This window comes from Balaenoptera borealis (assembly GCF_965194805.1).
Source record: "Balaenoptera borealis genome assembly, chromosome: 10".
NCBI classification, from domain to species: Eukaryota; Metazoa; Chordata; class Mammalia; order Artiodactyla; family Balaenopteridae; genus Balaenoptera; species Balaenoptera borealis.
In genome coordinates this window covers 111,381,770-111,401,483 of record NC_138874.1, presented here as the reverse complement: position 1 = coordinate 111,401,483, position 19,714 = coordinate 111,381,770, and the positions used below count along the sequence as shown (strand labels likewise).

General features: G+C 45.5%; 1 long non-coding RNA gene across 1 annotated transcript in view; it reads left to right on the top strand.

Annotated features, from left to right (window-relative positions):
- Positions 1 to 1,444: 1,444 nt before the first annotated feature.
- Positions 1,445 to 19,714, top strand: part of LOC309636277 — a 41,757-nt gene continuing 23,487 nt past the window's right edge. The window contains exon 1 of the long non-coding RNA XR_014249368.1: positions 1,445 to 19,634. This is a non-coding gene — a long non-coding RNA (uncharacterized lncRNA). The remainder of the gene's footprint in view (positions 19,635 to 19,714) is intronic.

The window sequence follows — 19,714 nt, the reverse complement described above, 5'->3', positions numbered from 1 at the left end:
GGAGAGAAGACAGAGCTGACATAGACTTGGAAGATGGAGTAGACAGGACTTGGATGCGGGGTGTGGTGAGGGGAGAGGGGAGTCTAGAGTGATGCCTGGACATGGAGGGGACCATCTTGGTGTTTGGGGTGGAAAGCAGCAAACAAAGCACTATTGACACCAGCTAGTCTGTCCGGATTCCAAGGGACGAGTTATACCTAAAACATGCTGGGCGAGACCCCTCACCTGAAGAGGGTATTAATTACAAGGGCACCAGGGCATCCTAGGGCACTGAAGCCAGGAATGGGCCAGTTCTTAGGAAACGTCCCCATCATGACACAGGAGAAAGTGGCTGCCTCTTGCCTCCTTCAGCGTCATTCTCTCTCTTTGCCGATCTAACTCCTCTCTTCTCTTCCTGCCTGGTGGACTCTACCTGCCCCACTCTCACTGCAAGATGTTACCTTGTAGTCTTGCTGAACTCTAGATTCAAAATCCTGCCAGAGAGAATTTGATTGGTCTAGCTTGGGTGGAGTGATCAGATTTAGCCAATAAAAATTAAGGATGCCTAAATACTATATAGTGGCATACTTATACTAAAAATGACCCATTGTTTATCTGAAATTTAAACTTAACTGGGCATCCAGTGTTTTTCTGGCAATCCTAACCTAGGCCACATGTTCCCGCTTAGGCTGGTCAGTTATGGCCAGAGGGCCCGGGTGCGGTGGCTGCTGGGAGCACTGCCCCTGTGGTGAGAGGGACAGTTCCGAGAGACGAGGGTCCAAGCAGATGCCCCACAGTGTGGGGCTGTTCCCAGGCTGCGAGGTGCTCAGGATGCCTAACCCTGAGTGTTGGGATCTCATCAAGAGAGGGCAGCTCAGAGTCAGGGAAGCTGGGAGGAGTGAGTTCTTAGAAATCCTGGCCTCAGGCCCCCAGACCCGGGCTCGGGGCCAGAGTCGGAGTCTCCCAGGAAGAAGGTCACAGTCAAAGGTGGGAGTGGGAGTGTGGGGTGGCTGCTAGGCAGGTCACAGGTGCAGGCCAGGGGGCCAGGCAGATCCGCGCGTTGGGCTGGGCGCAGGGACACAGGTAGAGAGGCCGGCATTAGGACAGTGTGGTGCTGTCCTGTCTGCCTCCCCCTGGCTGCTCTGAGTAGGACGAGGGCCACTTCTCTGTGCATCCTGGCACAGTGCCCAGCTCGGAGCAGAAGCTCAATTGTGTTTGCTGCCTAAATAAATCAGACCTAAGCCCAGTTCCCTGACCTGGGGTAGGGATGTCAGGGCTGGACACATGGCACATCGTGGAACGAGGAGCTGAAGCTTCATTGGTCCTCAGGCCAGCATGGGTCCTGGAGTCCAGGGCAGGGCCCAGCGTGGGGTGGGTGTCTCAGTCACAGCTCCCACAAGAGAGCTGCGGCGGCCGGGGAGCCCGGGAAGGCCCCCCCAGGGGTCCTTAGCGACTTCTCGCTCACATTTACAGGTGGCTCCGAGCAGTGAGCCACTTGTGAAAGATCACAGTCAGGACTCTGATTCACGTTTTGGGGGCTTCTGGCCAGTGCTCACCCTGAAATACTGGGCTACCATGCTGTATCTGCACAAACTCGGGGGAGGTTTCATTGCAGGATTTTTCATCAAGTTGTTTGAAGCAGTGAGGTGTTACTAATTCCGGGGAGTCGTGTGGCCCCTGGGGGTGGGTGAACCCTGTGCACACGTGGGCCCTCTTCCCGCAGGCAGAGGGGCAGGTTCCTTCCGCTCTGTATTCATTTCCTCCTGCATGTGTGGAATTGAGAGCACGTTAATGAGAGAGTCATCTCTTAAAGAACTTTGCCTGGAAGGGGAGGCAGAAGAACAAGACCAAAAATGAAAAATGAATAGGAGAGAGCATCACCAACAAGAATGCACGTGTGTGCATGTGCACACCCCAAATAGGAAGCCGCCCCTGCTGGGAAGCGGTGGGGCCTGTCACCACGCGGGTGGACCTCAGGTGGACATCTGGAAGGATCACCATGTGGACATTCACCGTGAACCATTAGCTGGCTCATCTTGCTGGGATTATGGGTGTTTCTTTGTTTTCTTTTTTTCCATTTTGCAAATTTTCTTTAATGTGGTTACATTTCATAATGAAAGAGTGTTTTTTTCTTTTTTTTTTTTTTTAAGAAGAAAAATCCACGATGAGTACACCTTTCAACCGTTAAGTGAGTGATTTTTCAGGTGACGAACACAGAGTACACGAGAAGGGCAGCAAGGTGATGGTTTAGAGAGATAAGACTCCACAGAGAGTTTCCACTTTCGGAACCACATGGTTGATAGTGTCAACTTCACCTTTAGCTCCACGTTATTGTTAATGGGCTGGTCAGTGGGACCAAAGAAATAATTGTGGATTAGGAGTTCCAACAATGGTATGGAAATTTCAAGGCTATTTAGTGTTAGTCATTTTTTTTCCTACAGAAAATGTGCTGTTTAATTCAGGTAAAGTCAGTTATTGTTGAAACAATTCTGAGCCTGGCCAGTGATGAAACAGGGCTCGGCTAGTCTCTGAGTGGATTTGATTTCCTGTAATCAATCCACTGGGTTTCTAAAAACCTTCAAGTGAAAAATCAGTGAGATCTACTGATTAGTGAAGTATGGAGTTAAATGTTGAGAATGGCAGGAATGCACTTTCTGGGTTTTTTTTTCTGAGCACAAAAATTAGGCCCATTGAGCGATAGATGTTTATCAGCTGGGCTCTGTGGGTTTGGAGAGAGTTGGCCTTGTCATGGGCCCCAAGCACAGACTTTCCTAAGGTCCCACTTTTTATTGATCAATGTGAACTGGCTGCTGAGCTGTGCAAACCCCGACCAAGGGGTGGGGGGAATGAAGAGAGAAAGAGCACTGGCCTGGGTGTCACCCAGGTGACCTGGTTTCCTCCACTGTTGCTCTACTGCAGGGTTGCTGTGAGCTAACAAATAACAGATGGGCAGGGCCTGCCCTGGGCTGTAACCCAACCAATGCATGTTATTATTGTCATTGTTAGATTGTTATTGGCACTGGGATCTTCAAAGGCAGTCTGGAGAATATGGCAAACAGCCACATGGGGGAGGGGTAGGAAATCCATGTGTCCTGCGAATGCTGGACAAGAGGCTGGAATCAAATTTGCAGGTGGCCTGAAGCCTGAGGAGGTGCCTGGGTTCTGGAGGGACCTCATCCAGTGGGACAGTGCGCTGACTTCACCTGCAGAGGGAAGTAGGGTCAGTCCAAGCCTGAGGTCCAGACCCCACCTGCACTGGATGGAATAGGAAGCTGGGCGGTGCGGCACTTGGCAGATCTGGGTGATGGACGGTGAAGCCAACAGTGTGATGGGGTCACTCCCCTAAACCCGCAGGGCACCATCCCAGGGCAGGCAGCCCACAGGAGCTAGCCGGTTTTGAGCACTTACTGAGTATGGGCTGCATTCCAGGAGTGTTACGTGGTCCACCTCATGTAACCCCATGATGGCTTTCAATGTAGGTTGATTCTTTACACATGAGAAAAGTAATGCAAGAAATTATGTCACTTGTCCAAATTTACACTCTGCATCGTGAGCCAAGATTCCCATCCAGAAAGGTCAGAATCAAGAGTCCCAGGTCGTCCGTTATACTCAGTTGCACAGGGAACAGTGCTCCGTAACGAATGTCTAACCTTGGCCTTGCCAGTAGCACCAAGGGCCTGCCCTGCCCACGTCATAGCAGGTGCTGAGTGCTCTCTCCGCATCTATGGAGATGATTTTTTCCCTTTAATCTGTTAATGTAAGTTACTGTATTAGTTTCCTAGTGCTGCTCTAACTAATCACCACAAATTTAGTGGCTTAAAGCAGCACATTTATTACCTTATAATTCTGAAGGTCAAAAGCCTTAAAATTAAGGTGTCAGCCCGACTCCATTCCTTCTGGAGGCTCTAGGGGAGAATCTGTTTTCTTCTCATCTTCTACAGGCTGCCCACATTCCTTGGCTCATGGCCCCTTCCTCCATCTTCAAAGCCAACAGTTTAGCATCTTCAAATCTCAACACCTCTCGCCATCCCTTTCTTTCTCTCTCTCTCTCACATCTTTATTTCTGTCCTCACATCTCCTTCTCTGACCCTCCTGTCTTTTCTCATAAGGATCCTTGTGACTACATTGGGCCCACCTGGATTATCCAGGATAGGTTTCCAAGCTCCACATTTTAACTTAATCACACCTGCAGCATTTCTTTTGCCACACAAGGTAGCATATTCATAGGTTCCAGAGATTAGGACATGGATATCTTTAGTAGAGGTGGTGGGCATTAGTCAGCCCATAGCAGTTACATCAGCAAATTTTCTCATGTTAAATTATTCTTGCATTCCTGAGATAAATACTACCTGGTCAAGATGCAGTTATGCTCTCTAGGGTCCCTTTTTATAAGGGCACTAATCCCATCATGAGGGCCCCACCCCCATGACTTCATCTAAACCTAATTACCTCCCAAAGGCCCCATCTCCAAATATCATCACACTGGGGGTTAGGACTTCAATGTGAATTTGTGGAGGGAGGGGGAGGAGACACAATTCAGACCATAGCAATAGACAATGCTGTCGATGGTGTAGAAAGTCCATACTTTCTACAAAGGGTGAGAGAGGTGGGGGATGACTGCTATCTTAGACAAAAGTGGTCAGGGAGGCCTCTGAGCAGAGGACAGTTGAACAGAGGCTGAATGAAAGTGGGGAGAGAGCCATGTGAATGTGGGGAGAAGAGTGGTCCTGGCAGAGGGACAGCCAGTGCAAAGGCCCTGGGGCAGGAGTACTCTTGCTGAGCATGACGAGCAGCAAGGGAGCTAGGCAGAGGACAGGACAGAGAGGTGGCCGGGGGCCAGAGTATATAGGTGGTGCCATAATCTGATATACTTTAAATGCATCATGCTGGGCTTCAAGCAGAATAAACTAAGGTGGCAAGAATAGCAGGAGTTTTAGCCAGGAAGCTGCTGCGTAAAATTGGCCAATACTTTTCCTTTTCTAAATGTTCTTGTCTGGTTTTGACGTTAACATGATGCTAGCTTTGTAAAATGATTTGGGGCAACTTTTCCTCTATTTACTTATTCATGTATTTTGGAGGGGGAATAGTTTACAGCAGTGAGAGATAATCTACTTATTATTCGAAGGTTTGGTAAAACTTACCTGTCAACATGCTGGATCAGAGGCCTTTTGTGTGAGAAGAGTTTTAATTATGATTCAATTTATTTAATAGATCTGTTCCAATTTCTGTTTTTTCTAAATTTACTATTTGTAATACGTATTTCTAGCAAATTAGTCATTTTCACTTAAGTTTTCAAACCGTGGTGTAAAGAATACTTTTTTACATCAAAGTATTCTTCTGATGTTTAAAATCTTAATTATGATTATAATTATATTCCCCCTTTCATGCCTGACAGTTTGTATTGTGCCTTTTCTTTATCTCCTTCTATCTCTTCTTCACCCAAACTTGCCATAAGTTTATCTATTTAAATTAATCTCTTGAAAAACAGATATTGGTTTTGTGGATTCTCTCTATTATTTTATTCTATGTATTTCTTGCCGGCTTTATAATTTCCTTCTTCTGCTTTCTTTGTGATTATGCTGCTGTTCTTCTTCTCACTTGTTAAGCCAGTTTATCCATATTTAATCTTTCTTTTTTCTAATATATATATACTTAAAACTCTGACTTTCCCTCTAGGTAAAACATTAGCAAAACACATAGATTTTGATATTTTGTGTTGAATTTTGTTTTAAAATTTCTAAAAATGTGGGTTTGGGTGTTCTTTTGGGGGGAAAAACTTTTGGTCTACTTGATCAATTTCTGAGGGAGGCGTATTAAACTATAATGCAGGCTTACCAATCCCTTCTGATCTTTCTAAGTGCTTCACAGTTTTGAAGCTATGTTGTCAAGTATATAAAAGCTCAGGCTTAAACTTCTTATCAGCATAAAACATCCCTGTTGCCTCCTTTAATGATTTTCAATTTTGTCTGGTATTAATTTTACTGCATCTGCTTTCTTTTTGTGCTCGCTTAGCTGGGACATCTTTTTTTTCATACCTTCACATTCAACCTTTTCTTGTTTAAATGTGTACCCAGCAAACAGTCTATTGCTCTGTGTATTTGAGAAGACAGCTAGCTACTATGTGCGGGAAACCAGAAGTTTAACATTTAAGTTCTTGTGGGCTAAAGTGAGATGAGCCCCTCTCCCCGCAGCCTAACCCAGGTGGCAGCTGGGCCTCCCGCCTCTTGGAAGTCTGGTCGTGTGGGACCCTCAGCTCCCAGTCCAGCCCCTCTGGCCTGTGCTGTGTGCTCCTCTGTCAACACACTCCTGCGCCGCTCTGCTAGGGAGACCAGGTTTTTTTTGTTTTTTTTTTTTTTCAATTCAGATGAAATTCACATAATATAAAATTAACCATTTTAAAGCGAACAATTCAGTGGCATTTAATTACATTCACAGTGTTGTGCAACCACCTCCTCTATCTAGCTCCAAAATATTTTCATCACCCCGAAATAAAGCCTGTGTCATTAACTCGTCACTCACCCTTTCCCCTCCTATCCCCTGGCAGACACTGATCTGCACTCTGACTCTGTGGATTTACCTGTTCTGGGTGTTTCATATAAATGGAATCATGTAATATGAGGCCTTTGTGTCTGGCATCTTGCACTTAGCATCATATTTTTGAGGTTCATCCTCAAAAATGTAGCTTGTAAAGACCCCCGTCTTTACTGATTTCCCCAAACACCCAGATGCATGACACTTCCTGCCTCTGGGAGCTTCACTCAGCGTTTGGTGTGTGTGCTTGGGCTTGGGGTGTTCTAACCAACGAGCAGGCGGCCTTCTGCCTTTCTGTGGGTTTCATCCCACGTACCCCTCTTCCTTCTCCATTTCCCTGGAGAACAGACATGCTCTTCACCTCACTGGCCACAGACCGTTCCCACTCACATCAAGGCATCTTCCTGGGTTTCAGCTTCCATTCCAAGGTGTTTATCAAAATTCGTCTGAATAACTCAGTTCTCTCCCTGGATCCCCTCCTTGGAGAGAGGACAGAGTGAGGTAAGAGGGAAAGAAATGGCCAGGATTTTATCTGTAAGAGCAGCATCGATGGGTTGGGAGAGATACAGCATGATCCTACATCGTGGTTTTCCTGAGACAGTTCCAACTTATGGCTGTGGTCCCCCTTTCTTGAAAACACCCTGTTTTGGAGGATAAATTATAAGGTCATCTGTAACTAGGGAGTTTGTGCATTCCCTGTTTCAATTACAACCAGTCTAAGGAAAGAGACTCTTCTGTGCAGGAGACGTGGTCAGCCCTGGACACGAAATAGAGGAGAGAGTGAGCAAACGGTGGTGGTATTTGTTCATGTCCATCTAAGGAAGGAGAGTTTGTCCTGGCTAATGGAGCAGGCCAACAGCCAGGCCATTCTTGATGAGGAAATAAGGGCAGGGATGGTTATCAATGAACATGAATATTACCAGTCAAAAGGCAAAAGAATAAATGTCTTCTGATGATGATTTGGCTACTTAACATGCTTTGACCACAGAAAGAGAACATGTCCAACATGGACACAACCATTTCTGATTACATGTAAGTTAAATTCCTTGCTTGTAAATAATCCTGTGTCTCCAAAGCCATCTGTTTGTTTATTTATTTATTTGCATTGTGGGAAAATGTATATAACATAAAATTCAGCATTTTAAGTGTACAATTCAGTGGCATTAAGAACATTCACAATGTTGTATAACCACCACCAGCAGCATCCATCTCCAGAACTTTTTCATCATCCCAACAGAAACTCTGTCCCCATTAAACACTATCTCTCCATTCCCCTTCCCCCACCCCAGGTAACCCCTATTCTGCTTCTGTCTCTGTGCATTTGCCTATTCTAGGTACCTCATATAAGTGGAATAATATAATACTTGTCCTCTGTGCATCTGCTCATTTTCTAAATTTTATTTTATATTTCATCATCAAAGCATTTCATAGGAGCTAACCTCACACGAGGTCATTATAAAATACCTTACGTTTGTGTGATACTTTGTACCTTCTAAGAATTTTCTAATGTATTAGCCTGTTTGAGTATCGTAACGACACTTTAAGGCGAGCACAGCAGACCTTTTTACCTTAATGAGACCGAAGTCCAGAGAAGCTAATTATGTTGTGTGAAGTCACACAACAAGTGGCCAAACCAGGATAAGAAGCCCAGGTCTTCAGATTCTATTATCTTCTCTAGAGTCTGGCAACTTCTCAGAAGTTGGGAATGATTCCTTTCCTTTGGAATCTAAACATAAAGTTCAAGTAATTACATTTTGTACAAGCAAAGGAAGAATCATGCTGAATTTATGAGCATGTGGTTAGGGGAGACTTGTTATGTAGGGTCAGAACCCACTGGTGGAGGGCCAGATGTGGGCCAGAGGTGCCACGTGGGTATCTTGTCTTCATGCCAATGGTCTCCACCTGCCGCCTGCACCTTCACGCTCTTCAGGCCCACCGTCTTTACCAGGGTTTTCTTCCAGGGGGTGGGTTTAGGACGTACAAGCTCTTCCAAAAAGGCATTTCTCCAGGAGCCAGAAAAATCAACTAGTGTGCTAACAGGCTGGAAGACAATTTTGTTTTTCCCAACTCTGAAATAATCAAGACCTCACTGGATACATGTTTGCAAACAAGAAAGGACAATAAGCGTATTCAACATCTAGAGTTTTATTTGCAGTTCTATTGTGTAGGACGGTCATTTGTTAGAAATTGATTATAGCTGTCACTTTGTGAAAACCCTGCTGGGAAATGAAAGCTCGCTGACTTGTGAAATGCGAAGGTCCACCTTCCCTCGTTGGGCACTAAAGACTGTCATGAAGGTGGGAGGAGGTTGATTTAAACAAAGAACAGTCGACAACAGCATAGGAAGCCAGACCACCGTGAATGCACCTGCTGATTCTTTGATCCTCTGAGTTTGAGGGGTTTTCCTCTTTCATATGGCAGCTCCAGGTACATACACTTTCAGTGTTACGACTGAGATCTGCTTTGAGACGGGGATACTAATTTTCTATGGACTTAAGTAAATCAGAGTGTAGGGAGACCTGTGGGGACACAGGGCCTCTGTCAGGGGGGTTTCCCAGCGTGTTTCTGCACGCAGAGTGAAGGCATCCAGGCAGCCATCGACTGCCCCCTGTGGGAGAGATCTTACCGCCAAATCCGTGTAGCCTGGGGCCCCTCACCTCTGGGTCTGGACCCTGTTGCCTCCCAGTTACTACAGGTAGCACTAAATGGCCAGCCTTTTGGGGATTTGGGGACTGGGATCCCGGATGAAAGCCAGTTATATACAATTTCCCAAACTTCCACCAGCCACCCCACCCCCTGCATCTTTCTTCCTGTTGATAATCAAGAGTGCAGTGCAGTCATAGGAAGACTATGAATGACATCAGACACTCATTGGGCACGTCCCATCGGCCAGGCACTAGATTAAACACGTTACCTTCAGTAAAGCGTTCAGTTCTCACAATTGCAAATGACGTGGTTTCTATCGTCATCATTCACAGTTTACAAGTAAGAAAACAAGACAACCCCCCCCCCCCAAATGAACCCCAGTCCCAGAACTCATGCTCCTAATGCTGAGCTGTACTGTCTCAAGTGTAGTGAGGCCCAGGCCAATTCTGTTGTTGAGACTATTTACCTCTGGGCCATATGTTCGGGAAAAACATATTCCATTAAAATTGCTAATGGGAGGGGCTTCCCTGGTGGCGCAGTGGTTAAGAATCCGCCTGCCAATGCAGGGGACGTGGGTTCGAGCCCTGGTCCGGGAAGATTCCACATGCCGCGGAGCAACTAAGCCCATGCGCCACAACTACTGAGCCCACGTGCCGCAACTACTGAAGCCCACGCACCTAGAGCCCCTGCTCCGCAACAAGAGAAGCCACTGCAATGAGAAGCCCACGCACCACAACGAAGAGTAGCCCCTGCTCGCCACAACTAGAGAAAGCCCGCATGCAGCAAGGAAGACCCAATGCAGCCAAATAAAAAATAAATAATTAATTAATTAAAAAAAAATTACTAATGGGACAAAACTGCAGAGACACGTTGAAACCGTGCAATAGGAGAACTTTTGGCACTTTTGTACCCGCGATTGCTTAATATTTATATGTAATGAATCTCTGTGTGGTGTCACGGTGTGTTCCTGTAAACCACATCGTTCAAAAGATCAGCATAATGTGAATCATACTTCTTCACCAGACAATGTCATTGATGGTAGCTAACATCAGTATAGTGCTTTCGTTTCCAATGTATTTTCACGAACATCATATTTGAGCATTCAGCAGACACTTAGCACATTACTGACATGAACTTCCATCAGGTGGGAGTGGTTATCAAGAAAAACCTTTAGCCTAATGATAATAATAATACCTGCTACATTTTGAGCACTTAACTCTGTGACATTGTGCTAAAGGCTTTCGTAAACATTATTTCATTTAATCCTCACAAAGTCCTGTCACCATGAGATAGTATTTATTATTAACCCCATCCCCTTTTTTTAAATAAAAGAGGAGAATGAGGCTGAGAGAGATTAGGAACTTGCCTGAAGTCATTACAATGCTAATAATGTCTGCTGACACTCTGCAGACAGGTGATGGGGATTGTGAAAAAAGAGACCTGGGCCTAAATTATGCAGATTTGAAAAAGCAAAATGAGGCTCAAAGTTGAAGATTGCTCAAGAACAATCTAATAGATTGTGATACCCAGACTTTACAGATATTACCAAAAGGAAAACCATACAGTAACTTCTCATATGAATATATATGAGATGCAGAAATCCTAAATAAAATATTAGGCAATTGGGTCTTATACTATATTAAAAGCCTGTTAAAAGCACCATTCCAGGAATGGAAAGATAGTTCAGGATTAGGAAATCTCTTAATATAATTTGTCGTAAGACAAAAAAAAAGATTATTTGAATATATTCTGAAAAGATAGTTAATAAAATTTAATGTCCAATATTGATTACATTTAAAAAACATTACTAATAGTTTCTCAGTAAATGGGGAATAGGACACTCCTTTAAAATGGTAAAGAGTGTCTACCTGAAACTGTCAATCAGTATCATTTCACTACTAGTGAAATGCTGGAAGCCTTCTCATTAAAGTCAAGTAGAAGATAAGGATGACCACTGTCTTTTGGGCTTGGCATCCCATATGCACAAGTCACCCTCTATTACTGAACTTAGACAAAACACCACAAGCTAGAACCTCCTGAGCAAACACCACTAGGTAGTATGGGAGAACTGGCTCCCTATTGGGGGTGACCTTAGACTTATTGGAGATGAGAAACAGGAGGGAATAGGGCAGATACATCCCATCCTCTTTCTCCCCTTCAGGAACTACCCTATGGTGAGCTTCCTCCTTGCAGCCCTTCTGGGAAGCTCCAATGCCCAGGGAACGTGTCTGTTGAGGGACCTATTGCATCAGTTTGCAGCTTGTCCCGAGATCGTGGCCAGCATATGGTGACTCATTATAGGGCATTACCTTGTGTTTTTTTTTTCGTTTTTCTTTTCATTGTCTGGGCCCTGGGCCTGCACCTCACAAATAAACCATCATCATTTTAATTCTTGCCTAAGGCTGTGTTTTCTAGAGGACCCATGTGAAGACATTACAATAAGCCATTATTTGAAGTGATGTTAAGACTGTATTGTTTATATATAGTTCTTGTCTTCTATATATTGTGATGTTTTGATATCTTAAGAACCTTTCTGGCTGGGGAGAGGCTGTCCCTCCTGGGGCTAGCCAGTTGTTAGAGATAGCAAAGGGCTCAGCTGGGAGTATACGTTTGACATACAAACTTAGCCTGCAGACCCCAGGAAGCAGTATTCTTCGGCCCTACTCCTCCCAGGGCCAGGTACCAGACAGCTGGAGACCACCCCCATAGCCCAAAGCCTGCCAAAATTATTCAAATTTGCCAATCCTACCTAAACTGTTTACCTGCCCTGCCTTCCTCTTCCTGAGGAAACTCTGATAAAGGCTGTGGCCTCTGCTCTCCCTTGGCTTCTGCCCCTCTGCCTCCTGACCACCCTGGTGCTTCCCTGTGTGGCCCTGTGTGGTGTGGGGTGCCTCCCGTGTCTGAGACCTGTGAGTGTAATAACTTTGTTTTCCTGGGTCTCTCCTGCAGCTCCTCTTGGGTCTGTACCCAACTGACCATCACATAAAAGAACTCTGAACAAAGACTTTTATGACCCAGAAAAACATTCACATTTTATCCAAAAAGCACATTTATAAAGCAACATTAATATGTTTCCATTCATGTAAAAAATAAACACAAAAGAAAAAATTTGGAAGAAAAATACTGACATATTAATGGTAATTAACATTGGAGGTAAGATTGTTTCTTTGTGCTTTTTTTTTATTTCTGAATTTTTTACATTTATTAAAAAAAAAAAAACAACAACCCATTTGGGACTTCCCTGGCAGTCCAGTGGTTAAGACACCACACTTCCACTGCAGGGGGCACGAGTTCAATCCCTGGTCGGGAAACTAAGATCCCGCGTGCTGCGTGACGCGGCCAAAAAAAATAGAAAAAAAAAAAAACTATTTGTACCAGTTATCTATTGCTATATTACAAACCACCCCAAAACTTAGTGGGTTCAAACAATATGTTTTATTTGTTCATGATTCTGCAGGTCTGCAGTTTGGGCTGGGCTCTGCTGGGTGGTTCTGCTGGTCTTCCTGAGTCATTCATGTGGCTCCAGTGGTCTAGCGCTTTCCTGTGGCTGTCTGGTCCAAGGTAGCCTGACATGTCTGGTGGTGGGTACCGTTTGCTAGGCCTCTCTCTCCTAGTGCTCTTTCATCTCCAAAGTGCCGGCTGGGGCTTGATCAAAGGGCGGCAGCAGCAGCATTCCAAGAGGGTAGAGCTAGAAGCTGCAAGGCCTCTTAAGGCCTAGGCTCTGAGGTCACCCAGTGTCCCTTCCACCCGAGTCTGTTGGGCAAAGCAAGTCACAAGGCCGCCCAGATTCCGGGGTGGGGAAGCAGACCCCTCCTCTGTCTGAGAGAAGTGGTACAGTCATGGTGTGAAGAGGCTAGTGTCCAGGGATGGAAGGAATGGTCAGGTTCTCTTGGTAAACATTTGCAAGCAATCTACCGTGCCATTTTAAGGGATTCTTCTTCTCAAAGTTTCTTCTAGTCTGTGTACCTATATTGAGACAATAATAATGATTAACACTTTTGTATTGATAATTCTGTACCAGACTCAAGATTGTGTTTGGACTTGAAAGAAAAAAATTTTCAAGTATTAAGCAAGTCCTGCGGTGAATATTTTTCACCAAAATAGATTGGCTGTTCCTCTCCATCAGTTTGAATTAGTGAGATTTACAGCATATGTATCAGGGAAAGAAAACTTCTTTAATTTAGTTCCTGGCTGCCAGACAGATTGTCAGATTTGTGCTAGTGATCAGAAAAATGAATTTCTCACAAATCTGCAATTAAAACCGTACCCGCTTTCCATTCCTGATTACGTGATAGGATAGGAACCATCTCCCCATAGCTTGATGTTATTAGATTAGCAAGAAGATGTCTAACATGACTCAGTGTTGTTCTTGAGAAATAATTAGCTACCTAAGTGGGTAGACCTCCATGGAATACAAGTATATCTCTTTTTATAACATTTAAATTTGGAGGCTTAATTATCCAGTGAAAAATAGTTACTTTAGCACTTTAGTCCATTTGGCTATATATTGACATTATTAAAATGCTTTCCTGGTCTTTATGCAAATTGCTTTTTTAAAAAACCAATTTATCTCCTAGCAACCCAAAGTGAAATAAGCACTGAAAAATGACATCTCAAGAAGACTTTGGGCTCTTAATCCAAGTAAATTCCTAGGGCTTATTTGTGGATTATCTGAATGAACAAATGGTAGATTTGTGCCTATAGGTATATTAGCAGCTGAGTCACTCTCTAAACTTTTAAGCAGCTAATTAAATAGCCAAGTTCACACAAATAAACAGTAAAATGTAGTGCATTTGGTCACCAATTCCAATCTGTAAGTATGCACTCAGCTGAATGGGAGAACTGACCGTGAAATTACTCACCTGTACTTGAAAGACTTGCCCAAGCTCTGGAGCCTGCGGAAGCTTCTTTCTCTTTTCTCTTTTTAGGGACGCACCTTAGCCAGGGGGTGCTGGCAGCCACCTCACCTCCCAGAGCCTTAGCTTCCTCCTCTGTGAAATGTGCCTGAAGTCTGTGTTCTAGATTCTAGGTTGAGAACACAGAGTTGGATAATGGGTGTGAAAGTGCCTCATTGCTAGACATCCCAGAGGTGAAAGCCATGGCTCTTCCTATGGATGACATAGCACTTAGGATGTAAGCTACAGGCCCAGCAGTGACCTGGCAGGTACCACCCCACCCCTGCCTGCCCACCTCCCTGGCCGTGAGCTGTCAGGCCCGAGGGGCCACGTGTCCCTTTGCTTCCTGACTCAGTTGCCTCTGCCATTGGAGGGCACTCAGACCCGCCCGCTCCAGCTGGCTGCCTCAGGAGGCGTGCCACTCCATCTCTGACCCCAACGTCTGGAGCCGCGGTCTGGGGAGAGCCCTGCTTGCCCTGTGGAACGTGTCACTGAAGCCTCGTAAGTGGAGCTCAGGCTCCTAGTCTCCCTGCTGCACTGTGGCCACAAGCTCCTCCTGGTGGGAGGACAGACAGTCCCCTCCCCACGCAAGGCTGTGTCCAGCTGGTCGTGCTCCCAGGGCTGCTGCTTTTCAGACCCACTTACTTCCACAGACGGGGATGCGTGAGCCCGGATAGGGTCAGAAGTTCGCCACTCCCCACCTCTAGCAAACGGCCACTTCCCTCAAAGCCCGTTCTCTGCAGTGACTTGCCCATCTGTGTTTGTTTTTGTTTTTTTCAGGGTTCCTTGAGAGTGACAGAAGCCAAATTCAATTCCACAAGTTTAGGCCAAAAGGGAATTTTTAGGTTCAGGCAATACAGCCCCCAGAAGGGCATAGAGAGACTGGCTTCGGGGATGACCATAGCCAGGCCACGTCTGGTTAGGGTTCCCCAAAAGATGAGCCTGAGACAGGGACATGGCTGCAGGTCATTTATTTAGAAGGTGTTTCCGGAAAGCCCGAGTGAGGATGTAGGGGAAAGTACAACAGGGAAGCAAGAATAGCCATGAGGACGCAAGTGAGTGTTGAGTTACTGCCTCGGACAACTGGGCTCTCTGGCAGGGACCCTGGAGAAGCCAGACTCTTCCAGTGCAGGCTGGGGAGGCTGAGGCACTTATCCACCAACTGCCTTCCCCTGCTGACTGAGGGCTGCCCCTGGGAACCTACGCTTCGCTGTACCTTGGGGTTGTCTGCTGGGGAAAGCCCAGGCAGAGAAGAAGAAAGCGGCCAGGACTCGAGGTGGGAAGCTGGCCCCAGGATGCTGCTTCTGCTGCTGGAGAACCCAGGTGGGCCAGAGGCTTTGGGGTGGGCACAGGCTCCTCCTGCTCTGGGCCCAGGTGCCCTAGGGACTCTCTGTCTCCTGTCTGTCTGTCGACCTCTCTGATTGTTTTGCTCCTTCTGACAGCAAGAGGGCTTTCTTCAGGGAACTTGATCTCAAGCCCCTCTGGGCTGATGTCCATCACAGAGGACTCTTCTCTTCTGGCTCCAGCCATCAAAGTCCCAGGGAAGGACTCTGATTGGCCTGGTAGGATCGTGTGACCATCCCTGGGCAGTCCGGGTGATGGAGGATTATAATTGGCCCAGGATGGGTCACTTACCCACGCCTGGCCAGAGGGATGAGGTATGTTCCCAGAAGTGGAAATGTGAGGCCAGAAGAAGCTTTCGGGCACTTTCCCCATTACATGTTGGCCAGGACCACACAGCCCACCTGGCAGGCTTCAGACATTTTGAACTTTGGTAAGGAGAGTTTGGGGCCTTGATCCCTTCCTTCTCAGAAGGCTTCTGGACACTAAAGTTAAATTAGCCCTTTTCTCCCCCCTCTCCACTTTTACTTCCAACTGACCAAGGCCTGCAAGTTAAGAAGGTGCTTAAAACTCATAAACTCCATCTAGCTGGGTATGTTTTTATGGTATACTGGGGAAACTCTCTTCTTCCATTTATCAGGCATGAACAAAATTTGGAGAAAAGATTTTGACAAAGGATACTACCACAAAAGAGTGAATGGAGAATTTAAAAATGTTTTTCACACCGTAGGGCAAAGTGACATTTTAGTTAGATTCATGCTTTCTCTTCCCTTACTGGAAATAAGACTTTCACTTGCCTGACCTAGTGAGTGTTAAGGGGATCCTTTCATAGCTCAAAGACAAGTACAATATGCAGAAAACTAGTGGTAAAAACCAAGGGGACGTTGACTGGAGTGAAACTGATTCTCCAGAATATCATTTTCCATGTCTAATAAGAAATGTGTCTTCTCAGAATTGGACGTTCATTCATTCTTTCCTTCAACTAATATTTATTAAATATCCAGCAGGTTCTTAATAAATTGTGTTGACAGAGATCAATAACATTCCTGCTTTCAAGGAGCTTACTTTGAGTTGGGGAGACAGAAGATAAGCATGCATGAATGAAAAAACAAGAAATGCAGTAAAACAGGAAATGTTCAAGGAAGTCTCACTAAGGATGATCTGGACTTTGAGTCAAGAGTTAAATAATCTGAGTCTTTGGTGTGATGAGTTGGGGGGAAGCAGCTCAGGCAAGGCACCAGCAAGTGGCAAGGCCCTGAGGCGGGAAGCAGTGTGGGGTGCTCAGGAACTAAAAAGGAAGCACGAGTGTCTGGGCTGTGGTATGTGGGGAAAGGGAGATGGGGGTGGTCAGAAAGGCATTCCATTGCAGGATCAGGGCCATGGTGGAGTGGGGATTTTGATCTCACTGCAACAAGAAGCTCTTGGAGGGCTGTGAGCAGGGGAATGGCACATGTGGTCTTGGATTTTGAAAGGTCATTCTTGCTCTTGTGAGGCTAGCCTGCCGGTGTGCAGGTAGGATGAGCACGGTCCAGCTACTGGTCTGGTCTGCTACGGGTGGTAGCAGAGGAGAATCTAGAGAGAGAAGTGGCAGAACTTGTTAATGGGTGGGATGGACAGGGTGAGGATGGCTTCCCTTGGCTCTTCTTCAAAGAAAACACAGCCCACTGAATACCGGCTAAGCCTGCAGCCACATTTGGCTGCATATATGAACTGTCTTCTCTGAGGCACTGACAATACCTGGGTCCTGTCCATGTTATCTTGAGACAAAAGAAAATCCAAGTCAGAGAATGACAGAAAATTTAGTGCTGTTAAATGAAGACAGTTTAATTCCAGTTGAAATGTTGTCTCTGTGCCAGCAAACAAGTTTTACTCAACCACTATCCTTGAGTGACCCAGGGATTTATTTTCATCATTCATAGTAGTCAAGTTGAGCTACGCCAGAATTAGGTTTTGATGTGAATTTCAATTAAGGAGCTTCAAAGCCTGTGGGTTTGGATGCATGTACTATCAGCAGCTCTCAGAGTTGCATCCTCTCCTCACCTGAAGCTGAAAGTGCTTTTGGAAAACCCTGTTACTACCTCCCCGCCTCCCCCTCCCTCCACCACACACAGCCATCCATGGATTCTCTGGGAAATCACTCCTTTCCCTGCAGGACTCTGTGCTGGGGGAGCACAGCTTCCCATTGGCATTCAGGACTCTCCGGTGGGCACAATTATTTTTAAAATTTGGAAAAAAGCATTTGGTGATTAATGACTATACCTTTGATACATAAGCCATTTCCAAGGCACTCTCACACATAATATGTCATTTGTTCATCTTAGCAGCTCTGTGAGGTCAGACAGGCTTGTCCTTTTATTCCCTCTTTCTCCTCTCTTTGCTCAAATTCCCCCAGATCAAAAAAAGCCCCTACTCCTTCCCGTTATTTGTGCAGTCTACAAATTCTGCTGCCAAAGAGCTGAGTGGGAAAGGAAGTGATTGTGCAGGGCACAGAGTCAAAGGAAACAACATGAGAAAATCCTTCTGTTATAATTTCAAGTAAAAAGAGCAGGATGCAAAATTGCCAATACAGTCTGGTAAGACTGCATTCAACATGCACACGTGCCTAGAAAAAAAGAAAAAAGACTTGCAGGAAATATTCCATAGTGTTAACCACAGTTGTTTTGGGATGACAGGATTATTTTTACTCTGAATTTTTAATATTTTCCCATGATTTTAAATAATGAATATTTGTAGTAGATATGTATTGTTTTGTTCGTTCAGAAAGAGCATGTGAGACCTTTCAGAAAATTCTTCCCTTGCTTCAACCCTGTGCTCCTGCTGAGGGCCGCCCCTTACTGCACCCTACCTGTCTGGCTGGAAGGATGGACACGTGCATGACTCAAATTGAGCTAGTAATGCCACCCCGTTCCCTGAGCCCAGTTCAGGCACGGGCATAGGAATCAAGCCAGGTCACACGCAGTACGTCCTCTGGTCCTAGTAAGTCAAAGAGGAAGACAGGAAAGAGGGTCGGAGTGATGCAATGTAAGAAAGACTCAGTATGCCACTGCTGGCTTTGAAGATGGAAGGGGCTACAGAACAAGAAATGCAGGCAGCTTCCAGAAGCCTGAAAAGGCAAGAAAATGGACTCACCCTCAAGCCTCCAGAAGGAAGCAGCCCTGCCAATACCTTGACTTTAGCCCAGTGAGACCCATTTTAGACTCCTGGCTTCCAAATAAATTTGTATGGTTTTAAGCCATTAAGTTTGTGGTCATTTGTTGCAGCAGCAGCAGCAGGAAACTCATACAGAAGGAGAGAGCCACCTCTAAGTGTGGGGAGCCTGGGCTTTGTCAGGACACCAAGGCAGAGCAACAAGCTGGCTGCAGACCCCACCTTGGGGGGGATTTGGGGGGACCCCGCCTTCCCCATTGCAGCTACGATATTCAGGGGGACCTGTCAGTGATGGTGCTCCAAGCACACAGTTTTAGTTCTAGGGGTACACACTGGGCCCTGGGATTAATGAACTGAAGCTAGAGAGAGTCAGTCACTCTGGGTGGCACAAGTGGGCCATCTTCCCAACCATGTCCTGCAGGAATAGGGCACCTGGGGCAAAGGGGCTCTGCTGTATGGGAGCCATCAGCAGACAGGAGGTCAGCTGAAGGGTCCAGGGGCTGGTGCTGAGTACTCCTTCTGGGCAGCTTGAGTCCCAGGGGTCTGGGGACAGGCCAATGCTGGATGCTCCCCCAGCCCCCGTTTCCACCTCACAGACACTGAGTTAAAACCAGTCAAGGTGAGGAGAAGAGAAAGGGTTGTTGGAGTTCCAGGAATGTCACTGAATGAACTGGGGATAGATGTCTCTGTCGTTGGATCAGAAAAGTTCTCTTCCTGGGACAAGAGCACAAGTGGAAGCCCTCATACCACATGTCCATGATGATCATTCAAAATACCATCAATCTAACAAGCTATTAAAGTATGTCCCATCCTCCTCACTTGAGAGCTGCACCGTCATAAGAAAAATTTAAAAATATATGTTTAAATATGTTAAAATTTTAGATATATGTTAAATATTAACCCATTAAAATAAATATGTTGTAATATGTTAAAAATATGTTTGACTATAGTTTTTACATGACAGAAAGTTAGCAAAATATCAAAGATGACCAAATTTAATTATTGTGTATGTGTACACATTTTGCTGATGGGTCAGTAATGGATGGTAAGTAATAAAATAGAGATGCGTAATTCATAGATTACTTACAGCATAAAGTTTATATTTCTTCTTCTTATTTTTTTTTTAATTCATTTTTTTAAATTTATTTTTATGGCTGTGTTGGGTCTTCATTTCT